Source organism: Bombus terrestris, chromosome 10 (genome assembly GCF_910591885.1).
Source record: "Bombus terrestris chromosome 10, iyBomTerr1.2, whole genome shotgun sequence".
Taxonomy (NCBI): Eukaryota; Metazoa; Arthropoda; class Insecta; order Hymenoptera; family Apidae; genus Bombus; species Bombus terrestris.
Window position 1 is genome coordinate 6604858 of NC_063278.1, and position 14112 is coordinate 6618969.

General features: G+C 47.5%; 1 protein-coding gene across 3 annotated transcripts in view; it reads right to left on the reverse strand.

Annotated features, from left to right (window-relative positions):
• LOC100649387 overlaps positions 1 to 14112 on the reverse strand; it is a 199026-nt gene that overhangs the window by 70608 nt on the left and 114306 nt on the right. The window lies entirely within an intron of this gene.

The following is a 14112-nucleotide window of genomic DNA, read 5'->3' on the forward strand; positions in this document are numbered from 1 at the left end:
GTGGAAAAATTGTATTCTATATTTTCCACTTACTTTTACACGAGCAATCATTTCTTTTCCGGGTGCAGCACGATTTCGGGAACACCCTGTATATTGCGGGTTACGCCCTGATTCGTCAAGAGTCACCTTAACTCTCCGTTCCTCTTCGCTCGCATTTCTCTTACCTTCCCTCTTCCTCTTTGGCTTTCCTCGTTTTCTTCCCTTTCGAGACTGCGTTCGACTTCCGCCTCGTTCAGCTTTCCACTTCGCAAAAGTTACCGTTCGCGACCACTTCCGCTTCTTTGCCCCGACAGAAGGGTGATCTTAGTCGGGCCGACTGCCCTTTTTCATCGCGAAATTTAGTTTTGTGACCTTTCGGTCTAATCTTACGGCTACGACGATTACTCTTTGTCCCTGTCCCCTTCCTGCAATGTCCTCTCGGATAGAACAGATGAAAAAGTGCGAGATCTCGTATTCTCATCTCCGGCCACGTTAATTCCATCGAAATTTTCTGATGCGAGATAGAGATATTAGGTCGGCAGGCAGTTTTTGTAGCTGGTCTCATCATCAAAGTTGTTGCATCGCCCTCGAATCCCTCCAAGACAAAAACAGCTTTTATACCTACCCTTCTATTCGATCTTTCGTCAATTGATCTTTCGTGAGGTTTGCTTTTTATACAACGTGAGAGACCTCTAAGGCCTTCTTTCGTTGCTCGATGGCATCAATAATTTTAGAAAATATTCCTCAGCCCCGCATTCTTTTGTCCTTTATTTAACGCCTAGGAGAGTAATCGATCCTCTCGAGAAGTTATCGAAAGCAACTTCTGTTGTCTACCTTCTCTTCGTGGAATCTTTTAATAGTTTCGTAAAGTTTGCAGAGGGCAGGTTTCCTTCGCGTTCATCCGCGACTCGTCAAGATATTTCTAGCGAATCAATGGTTAGAACGAAGAGAAAGAAAAAGAGAGGGAGAGAGAGAGAGAGAGAGAGAGAGTACGCGGTTCGAACAGACCGATTTAAATCTAAGCAGAGTGTTGGCAAGAGCGTCGAGTCTCGTCTTGCTCGCTCTTCTCTCCGCGGACGAGAGTCTCTTCTCGGAGTCTTGGTTTTCCTCTCTCGCACCTCCGCCTTCCTCGCGCGTTCTCTCCGCTCTTCTCTCGTCCGACGTGCCCGGCTGTGAGTCATCCACGGAGAACGGAGATGCTGGACCTTGTCGCGAATCTAAATAAATACGGACACGCGCGCGAAAAACGAGGCAGAGGGAGGATCGTAGTTGAGAGTCTGGGCACGGGGTGCGGCCGGCTACCGAAACATCGCTTAGAAATGCGTGAGTAAGAACCTTAGCCCGTGGTAAATTTATATCCTCGCGGCTTTCGCCGTGCCTTTCAGACTGTCCGTCTTCTCCACGGCCGACTACTTTCTTTCTTCCTCTATGAGGGAGCGGGGGTGTGGGTATCGTGGCAGAAATTCGTAAAAGGATTACGCGCAGGCTGACCGAGTAATAGCAGAAAAGTTGTTGAAAGTTGAGGAAAGAGGCTTTTAAAACGGAATAAAGTACAAAAGCTCGGGGTCGAAGAGGCGTGAAAGAGATTCGGGTATAACGAACCGCGTCGTCGTTCGCGTTCATTGGGATCGTTGGCGACGACCGCACCGTCCCAGCGAAATTGTTAAATTATAAACTAACGCGTTACAGTTGGCCGACGGCTTGGTAATTTGATTCGCGAGTCTGCCGCGTCTGGCTGGATTTTCTCGAGCGTGCAAGGTCGTGCCCTCTCGTCTCCGGCTGGAACAATCGATTTTTCCGAACGAGAGCCTGTTCGTTGCGAACGAACGGAACTTCCAACGCTGTACGTTCGATTCCGCGGCCGTATTTCTCCGTCACGTAAACGCATTTCCGAATTTCCACAAAGTTACAACGTACCCATGCCCCCCGTTCGCCACGATCGAAAAGAGGAACGATTATCGATTTTCGGTGACGAATGAGATAGCGTCGCAAACCAATTACGACGAGGAGGAAAAACGAATAAAAATAGCGGCGGGACACGACCGCGTGTACGACTGGAACACGACGTATTTATTTCGCTTTTCTAATTAACGATTAATTCGCGAATGCCGTGTCCTTTTCCACGGCTTTCATGTAATGGAACAAATTACCACAAAGCAAGGGTCGCGACTAAAAATGGTAGTTCGCCTTATGGATGGGTTGAACCTTTTTTGCGAGACAACGAACCATCGCCAAGCGCGCGTTTGGAGAAGCTCCGCGTCCAAGCTTTGGCCACGGATGCCCATCAGTTTTAATTAATTATTAATTTGCCGTGCACAAAGGCACCGACCTCCCATTCGACCCCGTGACTCTCTTGACGCAGTCTGGGATCCTTCTCTTTCCGCGCCACGTGAGCGGCCCTGATGCTTCCACGGCGAACGTCGACGGCCCTCTTCTTCGTACCAAAATTTCATGCAGGTTCCATTATGAGCGTCAGGGTCTTTAAAGGAAGAAACCCGCGCGAGCGGAACGCCACGAATATTCTTAATTAATCGTTACTAATTGCCGAGAGCAGATTGTATATTCCTTGTAGTAACGGCAGGAGAAAGCGTTCCTCCATTTCTCTTTGCTTTTGTTTCCACCTCGTTGCTTTCTCGTGAACTACTAATACCGTTGAGAGGACGATTGGCTGGTTTTCACGGCGTAATTTCCAAGTCCCTTCGCAAATGGAAGATTCGACTCGGAGCCTCGTGGAGCAGCTGCAAGAAAAACCGTAAGTCCTCTGTTTTAGGGGCAGAAAACGGGCAAAGTTTCCAGACGCCCTTTCATAAATATTCCAACGATGCGAAGGGTTAATTGCACCGGAACGAAGCTAGGTTTCGCTCTCGTTTCTAGGGATTAGTCGAGGCGGTCGAAGGTTGCCCCGCGCATTTCCGGCACGCTCGAGCGATCGGTCAGCCGATACATTTTCCCCTCCAAGGAATCTATAAATATTTGATTCGAGCCGAAGGGTACCGCAGTAAGTTAACCCCGAACCGTTGTGGATCAACCGTGGAAAATCGCCAGTTGATTTTACCCTCGCAGCCCTTCGCCCCGCTTCGATCCTCCGATAGCGACGGGTGCTCTCGTTCGGCCTTTACCCTCACCGCGTTCGCAGTCCAACCTCGTTTTCCACGTGGAGGGTTTCGACAGGGTAAACTGGCCGATATGCCACTGTCATTGGACAACATCCAACCGGCGTCGCAATTGCGACGAAGCAGATGGGTAAAGGGAGCGGCGGAGTTGCCGTTGCGCTATGCCACCGGGAATGGAAGAAACACCTTGCAGATGTCTCAGGTATCGGCCCCTTTCCAACCCCCGTTCTTCCTTTTTGTTCCCTGGAAGGAAGAGGGCGGCGACTTAATCGTGTTTGGCTGTGGTCCAGGACACGACCAAAGTTACCAGAAGCTTGTCGGTCGGTCACAGTTATCCCCGAAAGTACGTTTGTTTCATCCGGTAGCGGAGATGCAGCGAGCGCGAGCAGCCCGCTCGTTTAGTCGTTAATTTCGTTCCTCCTGGCAGCAACGTCGGTGAGGGCGGTTCGTTCTTTTTCCTTTGCCAGTTCGCTCGACTCAGTGGCTGCGATATTTTTTTCTCTCTTTCCCTTCCGCCCACGATTTTCCCTTCTCCCACACGCGATTGTTCCGCGCTTTTTCAACCGCAGTAATCCTCTGGCAGTGACCGGCCAGACGCTAGCCAAAAGAGTCGCCCTTAAAGTACCTCCTGTGGGAGAAGAATTTTTTTAATGAATGGTACCGCGAATCCATCCGGCTTACCGGGAATTTCAAACTCGACCGGGCGAACTTCGTGGGAGCACCTGCTGTTCCGTCGCTTCCGGGAAATTCCTTAAATCAACCTTTCGACCGTGTCAGGCTACCCTGTCCGCTACGGTCCCCTCTACTGTCCTCGTTATCCAACTTCAAAGCGGATCGACTACGTCCCGACCGAACCTCGACTAGAAATATTTTATACGGACGAACGAGGGATTCGGAAAGCGAGAGGGAGAGTGAATTTTGCGATCGATCGCAACCGTGGATCGCGAAACACTTTCAAAGGTCCGGAGCATCTGCTTCCAAGTTCCGGCAAGTTTGTCGGATCAACGAGAACTTCTTGACGACCGACTGTCCGTTAACGATGTAACAAGTTCCTGCAAATAGCTATGCGTGGAAGAGGAATGGAGCGAAGAAAGAGAGAGAGAGAGAAAGGAAGCGAAGCCTCGAATTTATACGCGCAAATAATCCGAAATAACCCGGCAAGTCCGTTTCTCACGTTAATACTTAACGATCAAGATATATTAATCTCCGCCGCCCCGGCGAGCTTTCCGTGTTCATTACGAATTTCACTTCGCCTCCCTGCGGCACCCGCGCTCTTCAAGCATTAAATTAATAACTACCGCACCGGCATGATAGGATTTCGCAGATTTTGCCAGCTATTTCTGTCTACTGCTTACGTAGATAATGCCTCGAGTCTTCTTATCGCGGCACGCGCGCGGTGCCCTATTTTCCGATTTACAAAAATAAATGCCGCACGGGTCCCTGAACTGCCTCGCGGGCCCGCTCTCATTTCCAGACTGCTTGGTTCTACGCTGATTTCGCCGGAAATTCCCTTCTAGTTAACACTCTCCGTGTAACTGGGCGCGAACATTTTCTTTCTACATTTTTGCGTCGGGCCTCGTTACACTTGCGTATTAATCGATTCCAGTTTTCACAAATTTTCGACAACTACCTGCTTGTTTCGTAACAACGTAAATTTTCTTCTCGAAATGAAACATCAAAGTAGAAGGAACTTTAATAACATTTGAGCACTGGATACTCCGCGATTCCTGCGCGACGTTTCAGTAACTTTTTCCCCGAGAACGGGAAGGGTTTCGCCGAGAGAAAATTTCGTGCGTGTGCACAAAGAGACGGCTGCGGACACCGAGGGAAAGCCGAGATTCGCGAAATAATAGGCAGCGCGAGTTGCCGTTTGTTCGTCGCGCTTGTGCTACCTTTCGCGAGTATTTTTACTGCACTCACATTCTGGGCTCGTTTAAAAGTTACCTGTCACTTGTCGTGGGCAAAAGCTCGCGAACAGAAAAGAGGAGGTACAAGGGAGGGAAAGTTTGCCGTTTTACTTCGCGCGTACGCGTAAAATTGACAGAATACGCGATTCATTCCTTTCTTGTATTGCCGCCGACCAAGGCGACGAGAACTTTTATCTGTAACGATACTCGTTTCGATAGAAAGCTCGCTTGTCTCGATCGACCATAGAGCTGAGCTTCGCGTCTTCGACGATCTCGCAGTCGAACCGTCGTACGATTCGATCGAATTTATTTCTTATACGGGTCAAGTACCAATTTAATGTGAGAATATCGCGTAGAGAATACCAAGTCCTAAGAAGAAGGAAAGAAAAATAAAGACAAAAGAAACGTAATAGAAGATAAACGAAAGTTAAGCATGCAATGGACCAGACCAGCTTAGCGCAGGAAAGCTAAACATCGTCCTCAAGTAGAATATCGTACAGCGACCTTCTTAAGGTGCTACCATTTCCCACGAGAAGATCAAGTAGTCAGCGAAAGAGCATATTCGGCAAAAGGGATCGACAACATTGAAAATTCGAGACCAGTAAGACCATTGTCTAAAGACCATTGATGTATTAGAGGAACAGGTTGCTGCGTTAAAATTGACAACTGACGAAACAGTAGCATCGTTGGTTTGTCCAACGAAATAATAGATAGATAATCTTGCAAAGGAAACGAAAATCTGCAACACGATTCTTCGAACTTCAAATGTAGCAATATGCAACGTTTTCATCAGAGATCTATAACCATAGCTACGATCGACACAGGATGTCCCATTTTAAAATGGTAATCTGATCTGGAATTAAATTTTCCACAAGCGTTACGATACCTGACATTCAGAGAAATAGCTTTCCGAACGATCGCGCGTTGAGGCATACGAGGATGAACAGGTAACCTACAGGTATGTAGGTATATGCAGGTATATTAATTATTACACATTATGCTCGTACACATGTTGTGTCAACGGCAACAGCATTAGTAGTAAGAATATAGCGATAATACGGCGCGTACGCTGCTACCATTACCGCTCCAGTTAGCGCTGATATTAATAACCGTAACCGTGAATATTAACACCTCGAGTCGTGGATAACGATTATGCGACGTATAAAGGAAATGGTAAAGGGAGGGACAAAGTACCTATCCGTGGTTGTTCGCTTTGACGAATTACGGGAAGACTCGTTATTGACAGAATATGACGAATTTCGAGCAATTTTCAACGCAACGTGCTCGAGACCTTTTTAATAGGATGTGCGGATGAATTTTCCACGGTCCACGAGTTTCGGCTTAAAAGTAACCGCTGCCACGCGGCTCAGCGAATCGCGTTGTACGTTTGATCGCCCCCCGTTTTTTCCACCCGCCTATCGCTCTCTAAACGTTTCGTCAATTGGTAAATGTAGAACGTTTGTTTTATTGTTGGTGGTAAAAAAAAAAAAAAAAAAAAGAAAAGAAAGAAAATGTATACCGAATTCGACCGGGACGAACCGAAACTGGAAGCTTAACGAAAATAATCGTTCCGTCATCTGAAGAAACAGACAGGTGTTGGGACGTGGAGGTGAAAATTTATATGCGATAGAAGAGTTTGAATCGCGAGGAAATAAAAAGAGCGGTCGATTATGCGAGCGTGGCGAAACCCGGCGCTTGTCAGCCGTGAAAACAGACGCTGGTTTCGAAGCTGGTCCATGGCGTTGGCGGTATTTCAATGAAAATCCTGTGCAGTTCGAGAAGTCGGAGAATAAGCGACGGCGCACACCCGAATAACTCTGTCCATCCTTCGCGAGCTCGTCCGGCCTCTGGTAAATTATACACACGGCCCGGCCGTATTCGTATGCGTTTCTGGAATCGAGAACCGTAAAGCTGAGATACTGCTTGAAAAGCCGGCTCGAACGGCCGAGCTTTTAAGCCTGGGAAGCTCGCACGCCGTACCTCGTGCACCATTCTTTCGGCCGCTGTTCCGAATAAAAGCGAACGGCCGACGCGTCTGCGAGGAACGAAATCGCGCGCTGTAAAATTGATGCGCTCGATAACAAAGGGTCAACGAGTCTCCAATTTCTTTTTCATTATTATAAAGGTCGGCAGTTTTAATAGCGGTCGGTAGCTGCAAGTTTTTCGTTCAGCCCGCAGACTTAATCGAAATTGAAAACCAACGACAGTACGGGATGGTCTCTGTTTCGGCGGAGAGCTAGGCCGAACGAATCCTATTTTGCGTAAATCTGCATTCGACCTGGCCGGCTGCTGATCCGGGCTAAACTCCGTGGCCAGAAAGTATATTTATCGACAGAAATGCGAGATAGTTTGCCCGGGTATGCAAATGCAGTTGTCGGTTGATTTTTTTATCGGCGACCACGCAAGCGACAGAGGCCGAGAACGAGATCGGAGGCTTTGTGACGAAAGCGAAGCAACTTGACTCCAGGCGACCGGATAAACTTTATGACTGGCACTCGCTTTCGAGGATCTCGCAAAAGTGTTCGTAACGAAGCCCGACGTGCATAAAGATCCCCGCGTCATCCTGATAATGGCCCCCGCGTGAACTCTAAATTGCTTGTTAAAAATCCTGTTGACTTTGCCGCTTTGTTTACTGGGGACTACGGCAGTCACTCGCCTTCGGGTCTGTAGCAGGCTTTGGACGCTTCTTTTTTAACCGTTTCGCGATAAAATTTATCACTCTCGTGCCACTCTTACGGAATAACAGACTTCGGCGAAACTTTTCAACTCTTTTTGTTTCCACTGTCTTCCAATGTTTAGAACATTCGAAGAGAAAGATGTTGATTCCCCGTTGGACTAGAAAATTACAACGCAAGAAATGGAGGAATCAAAGGACTTCTTCCAACTCGGGCGCCTTCCTTCACCGCTGTGATGAGAATCGACAAGTAGAAGAGGCCTGTGTATGGTCAGACGTGCCTGATCGACCGTGTTTCGCGTCTGAACGCCACAAATCTTTTTCGCAACCTATCCATTCGAACAGAAGGATAACACTCTGTTTCAAACAGCAAATCCTTCTAAATATTTCCTATCCGATTCACTTTTCGATGCTCTATGAGATATTATACGGATCGTAGATGACAAGAACCCAACCTGGCTAGCATTTCCATTTTCGTGTTTATTGGATCAGGAACGTTTGTGCATCGATGTCCCGTTTGTTTGCGCATAAATATTGATGCCGCGAGCCTCGCGAAGAGGAACCGGCGGCCGTTTCCAAGCTTCGACTACGAACACAGTTCACGTCACGATCAGTCTGGACGGAGACTACAAAGAGAAATCGAGAAGCGTATTTCGTAAAGCGTGTGTCACTTGCCGAGGTTTAGGCATTAAAACCAGGTATCGTTTGAAGCGTGCGGATAGGTTTTCAGTTCGTTTACAGAGTGGAACGTAAGTGGTCGAAAGTGACCGCGACGTTTCTATTGAACGGAAATTTCGGCCCTTCGTAGTTAACGTCGACACGAGCTTCACGTAACAGATTTTTTTTCAACACGGTCACCAGAAACACGTTCGGCATCTAATCGATAGAGCCAAAGAACAAAAAGCCGCGGGGCGTATCGTTCCTAACGGACTAACAAAAGAATAATCGATAGGTCGTGGAAATAATTAGTATGAGGCCGGAAAGTGCCACGTCGTTCCTGGCCCATTATTCATTCGGATGTATATAAATTCATGCGAATTAGAACATAGTACAATCTCTCTGCTTCATAAAGCTTTGTAGTTCCGCGCCAGAGACGCGCTTGTTTCGATACATTTTTATCGGATTTAAATATCAACAAAATTCGTTACGGTGGGAAAAACTCGGTCCTTGGATACCATGCAACGTGTAAGCGCAACTTTGATTTCCATTGTCGACCACGAACGAGTCATCGTGCAGCAGAAAGTGTCAGAGGCTGGTTATTTCTTCCTTCCAAAAGCGAAAATCACCAGCAATGCCGCGCAAATTACTCAAATTCCCTTCCAGTAATTTCGTATTCAATCAGCACGCGAAAAAGGGCTCTCGTGTCTAGCCGAAGCGATTCATGGGGTGCGGTTTCCGCTGATTTATTAATTTTCATTAGCGATGAGTTCACAAGGCGAAGGTGAAACAGCGCAACACACAGGGAGAGGGAAAGAGAGAGAGAGAGAGAAGAGGGAGCTTCCGCTCAGCAATAACGCGGTCTGTTTGCAGAGTCCCCGAGAGGATCTGGTTGTTACTCGTTAACCTATTAACATTTTATTGGTGGCAATCTTTCCTGCTCGGGTAGCACGTACAAGCGGAGAGAGACGAGTAGGAACCGGTTTCGGTGTAACGAGCAACGAACGCCACTTGCCGTTTGCACTGGGTTAAGACCTTCCGGGGGTGGTTCCGTTTCGGAGGTAAGAGGCACGTTCAATGGTCGTCGGAGAGATTTGTGAGTGGAAAACGGTAGAAACTCGAGCGTGCATTCGTACGCCCCTCGAACGAAACGCAGTTCCGTTACACAACGATTTACTCGCGACTACGATCTTTGGGCGGTGTCCGTTTTTACAGCGAGCAAATTATACCGCATAAATTTCCTCTCGTGCTTTTTCTATTGGATCATCCCACGAGTTGTGTGCTTCTCCTAACAATTAAGTTTAAGACGATACGAGCCTTGTTACTATCGAATTTATATGAAATTGGAGATAAAATTTGCTGAAAAAGAAAGATACGAAATGATAAAGATAGTAGGAAAATTCGTTATCGATCGATCTTTTTTATTTTCAGCTGGTGTACGTAAAATCGATGGCCGCATTAGTTATGGCATGACTTAATACCGGTTTCCGACCGGCGTTGCTTCGTTACTGGATTATATCCAGAACGAATTACGCTTTGCTTCATCGGATAATCACGCGGTTCGATTTAAGTACTGCAAAGTTCCGAAAATTGGCTGCAGTGATAAATAACGAAATCGAATATTAAATAATGGAATCGAATAGTCATAAATGGATTTATAGGATATGGAATCAAGCTACTCTGAATGGTCACGAAAACGGCACGGTCGTCGGTTCGATAAGTCGAGACGAGTCGTAAAGCTAGCGGTCACGGACTTGTCTCGCGGTCTAATATCGTTTATGTCTCGCCTTTATGATCAACTTATCGTACTTTTGCGATTACCCCAGCATAATATTCGAATGTTCTCAACATCGTCGTTGAAATTTCGACGATATTCAGCGATAGATAACAGCTCGTTTCTCCCGAAAAGTACCTCCGTTCCCACGTTCTTTCGATTCCTCGTGTCGCTTCCGCAGTCTGGTCCCGAGCAACGCAACGGGGAAAATTACGAGATATAACTTTCTATTAAATTTTCTCTCATGGACGAGACGCAGGAACGGCGGTTTGATCGGACGTAGTTCAAAGCTGGCCGCCGTTCCAAGGTAGACGTTCGGAAAACGTAGAGTTGAAATACGTTTTGTATACCTGCAATCACCTAATAGCTTGCCGCGTCAGATAACGCTCGCTAGCCTAGTGTCCACCGGATCGATGGAAATTCGATAGCAATACACCAACGATGAGCAAATGAAAGGCCTTCGTTTGAAAACGGGATACCTAAGGCTCGAAAGCCTCCTGACTTGCTTCGCGATCGTTCCCATTGCTATATAATTAAATGGCAAAGAGAGTTACGTGCTTCAAAAAACACGGCGCTGAAGGTAATACGGAAGAGCCGGCAAGAGAAAGGAAGAGAAGATTCACGGGATTAACGTGTTTGCGAAATGCAGGGTGCGCGGCTCCGATTCTTTGAACGGCACGAAGCGCAAGGCGTAAGGCGCGAAGCGCACGGCTCGTAATTATAACATTTACCCATTTAATTTACGGGCGAGGGGGCGCAAAGAACGTCGCGCGGAAGCACTCTCGATAAGGGCTCTTACGCGACGGTGCACTTTTGTCAGCCGGCTCACCCCTCCGGTACTTACGGATGACAAATTAGCGAGATAACTACTGCCGGCCGGATAATAAACGCCCAGGAACACGGTTGTACGTAACGACAACGTACGAACGTGATAATTTCGGAATAATTGCCAGCTGCAACCGTCGGCATTGATCAAACTTCAACGAGAAGCACGCGTATTCGTCTTGCCTTGATTAATTGTTAATATTAATTCACCGGTGCCTGGATATCGGACTCGGTTTCCCACCAGTTATTCGTCATATCGACGCCGAACGCCCGGTTAAATTAATTTCGATGTCGAGATTCTCGCGGTGAATATTAATCAGCGTCTCGCAGGCACGCGCCACTGTCCTTTCTTTCCACTCGGTAGTCGCCTAACGCGAAATTAAACAAAGACACGGCAGAGGTTCTCGTTCGCTTTTAAGGAAATTAGAAAGTCATCAGCGGACTGTCAAATAAACTCTATTTTCCTTTAATAGAAATTCTGTTCAACCGATTACTCGAAAGGACTGAATTCTTTCGAGAATGTCTCGTTCCCTTTGCTTTCTGAAAGCAACGTTCGGTGGTCTCGCGCGGTACGCGAGTTCAGGCATCGCCGCTTTCACGAATCTTGTTTATTGCTTAATTCGATTGACGCGTAATTTTGAGCCGCGTCCTGGGCTTTCAAGTTAATTGAATGCTGGTGGAAAATTAATGTCGCGAGGCAACGTCGGGACTCCTTTCAACGCTCGCCCTCTGTTTTCTCTTTGCCGCTTTTTTGCCCTCTCCTTTTGTGCGATAGGAATCCATCGGCGCCCCGGCGGAAATTTCTTGCCCTTAGCAAAGAAGCGCGATCGGGTACAACGTGGCTGGTACGGAAGGAAAAACAGATTCCATTAAGAACGATATCAAAATTTCTCGCTGGTCAAAGCGAACTTTCGTTTCGTGCAATCTCGATATCCTTCTCTGCTTGCATGGTATAGCTGCGCGGTACCTTCGATACGGTGACATTCTGTCTATCGAAACTCTGTCGATCGTATTAAGAGACGGTGTGGCGATCTTACGCTCGTGAATCTTCCACGTACACGCGACCAACCCCGGGCACGTTCGATTTTACGACGAGAACCCGTGCTTCCAGCGGAATGAGCTGGCTTCGGCCGGTCCGCGTCGTAGACAGTAATTGAAAATTACGACAGAGCGCACGCCAGTCCCGTCCATGACATACTCGGTGAAGGATCGCCGTAAGACCTTCCTTTTATGGCGTTGCACACTGGCCACAAGTTTGCGATCGAAGCTCCCCAAAAAGTTCCCGGTCGACAAATTTCTTTCCATATCAATATATACTTATATATATATCAGCTTGTTCTTGACCTATAAAAACGTCTGAAGATATAGAAAATAACGTATACTATAAATGATGTACGAAACATTTCCATCTTGCTTCCTTCGTAGCTGTTTCTCCGTTTCGAAGCGACTATTCGAGAAATTAGAGTTTCGAGCGATGGCTGGAACTTTAGCGACAGGCAGTTGATTAATCCGCGAAAGGTAATAAAACTCAAAATATCGATGGGCGACGTAAAACGGTATAGAATGTCGGCCGCTAATAATTCCAGCGAGGAGAATGAGTTTCCCTCGCGAGTCATAAATCAACGATACGCGAGTACAGCTGTCTTGACCAACGCAACGTAAACGACCGGGGATCTAATTGAGAACATTCTTTCACGCGTGGTCTGCCGATTAATTAATTACTAGTAACTCGTAAAAAATTCTGCAACAAAAATTTCGCCCGTACAGCATACCACGTAATCTTTGTGCGACGTGTTTTCCAGCTATTTTTTTCCGTCACGCATCGCGCTTCGTCGAACCCTTTCATCATACGCAAAATATGAAAAATCCATTTCTTCGGTCTCTAATTACTTACGAGTATTCATTAAAATTTCTATAAAAATGGTGGCGGGCGTGTCGTCGCGGAGCAATCGCGGCAAGTGCCACTTTCCTATCGATTCGCTGGCATTCTCGCGTTCCCGGTAAAGCGTCCCCACCGACTAATTACAAACGGCCATTAAACTCGCCCTGCGAATCCTCTCGTCGCGTTTTCGAGAGCGAAAGCAAAAATATGTCGCGATTCACTTTCTTCTCGCTTGGAACATCGTTGAAAAGCAGAGCCTTCTCCGACAGCTTTCGGAGCAACTCGCAAGAAAACAGTTTACAATATCGCATAGTTGCGAGAGATAGTCGCAGAAAGGAGAGACGCGTTGCTTAAGCGTTATTACGAGGAAAGGACGGGAAAAATGAAGAGCGACGCAAGCGGCTCGGAAGAAAAGTTTGAAACCGTAGACTTTGACGGGCAAAGGAAAAAGAAGCTGACGGTTTCCATTACAATATGCTCGCGTCGGACCGGCAAGAAGCTGCACGCACACGCGGCCACCTCGACTGCCACACGAATACATCATCTTTAAAGAGTAACAGCGGCAGAAGCAGCACCAGCATCAGCGAAACGAGAGTCTTGCCAACAGTTGAGTCATCAGAGAAGAGGGCCGGCCGGCTCACTCGCTATAATCGTTCCTCCGTGGATAGTAAATCCGGCCGAAAGGCCGTCTGAAATTATTACGGTTCCCAGGGCCGTGGTAACCGCTCGCAGAGCCACACGGCCACGCGAGAGATTTACAAACCGCCAATCGCTTTAACAAGCTCGGCACGTGTTCGCCGCACGAAACTCGCGTTATCGGCCTTCGAACGGCGACACCACCCTCGTCGTTTCTTCCCTCGATCATTCGTCGCGATTTCGCGGACTGCTCAGAAACGAGAAAGAAACAGAAGAAAATAGAACACGAGAAGGTGGAGATCGTTGGTCGAAGATCGCGGCTTCTTGTGGACAAGGCGAATAAATATTTTGGAGGCGGTTCAAGCGAAACGATTAAGAGGCCTTTTTTATTTCCCAGCCGCGCATTCTAGAGGAAACCGAGCCACGACGGTAATAATAAAAGAAATCGAGCGTAATAATGGCGATTATGTCGTTACGATCGATTGCTCGGAGGCACGCGACTACGACGGAGGCGGGCAGAAATCGATGTCACACGCGAGTAGTATTCTTGGCAACGATATTAGAAGCTGTACGAACGTTGAATCGAGAGGATGGTGGGGGACGATGAAAAACGACGAGAAAACGAGCGGCGGAAGTTCGCGAGTCGTTGTTGGAAATCGGTGCCA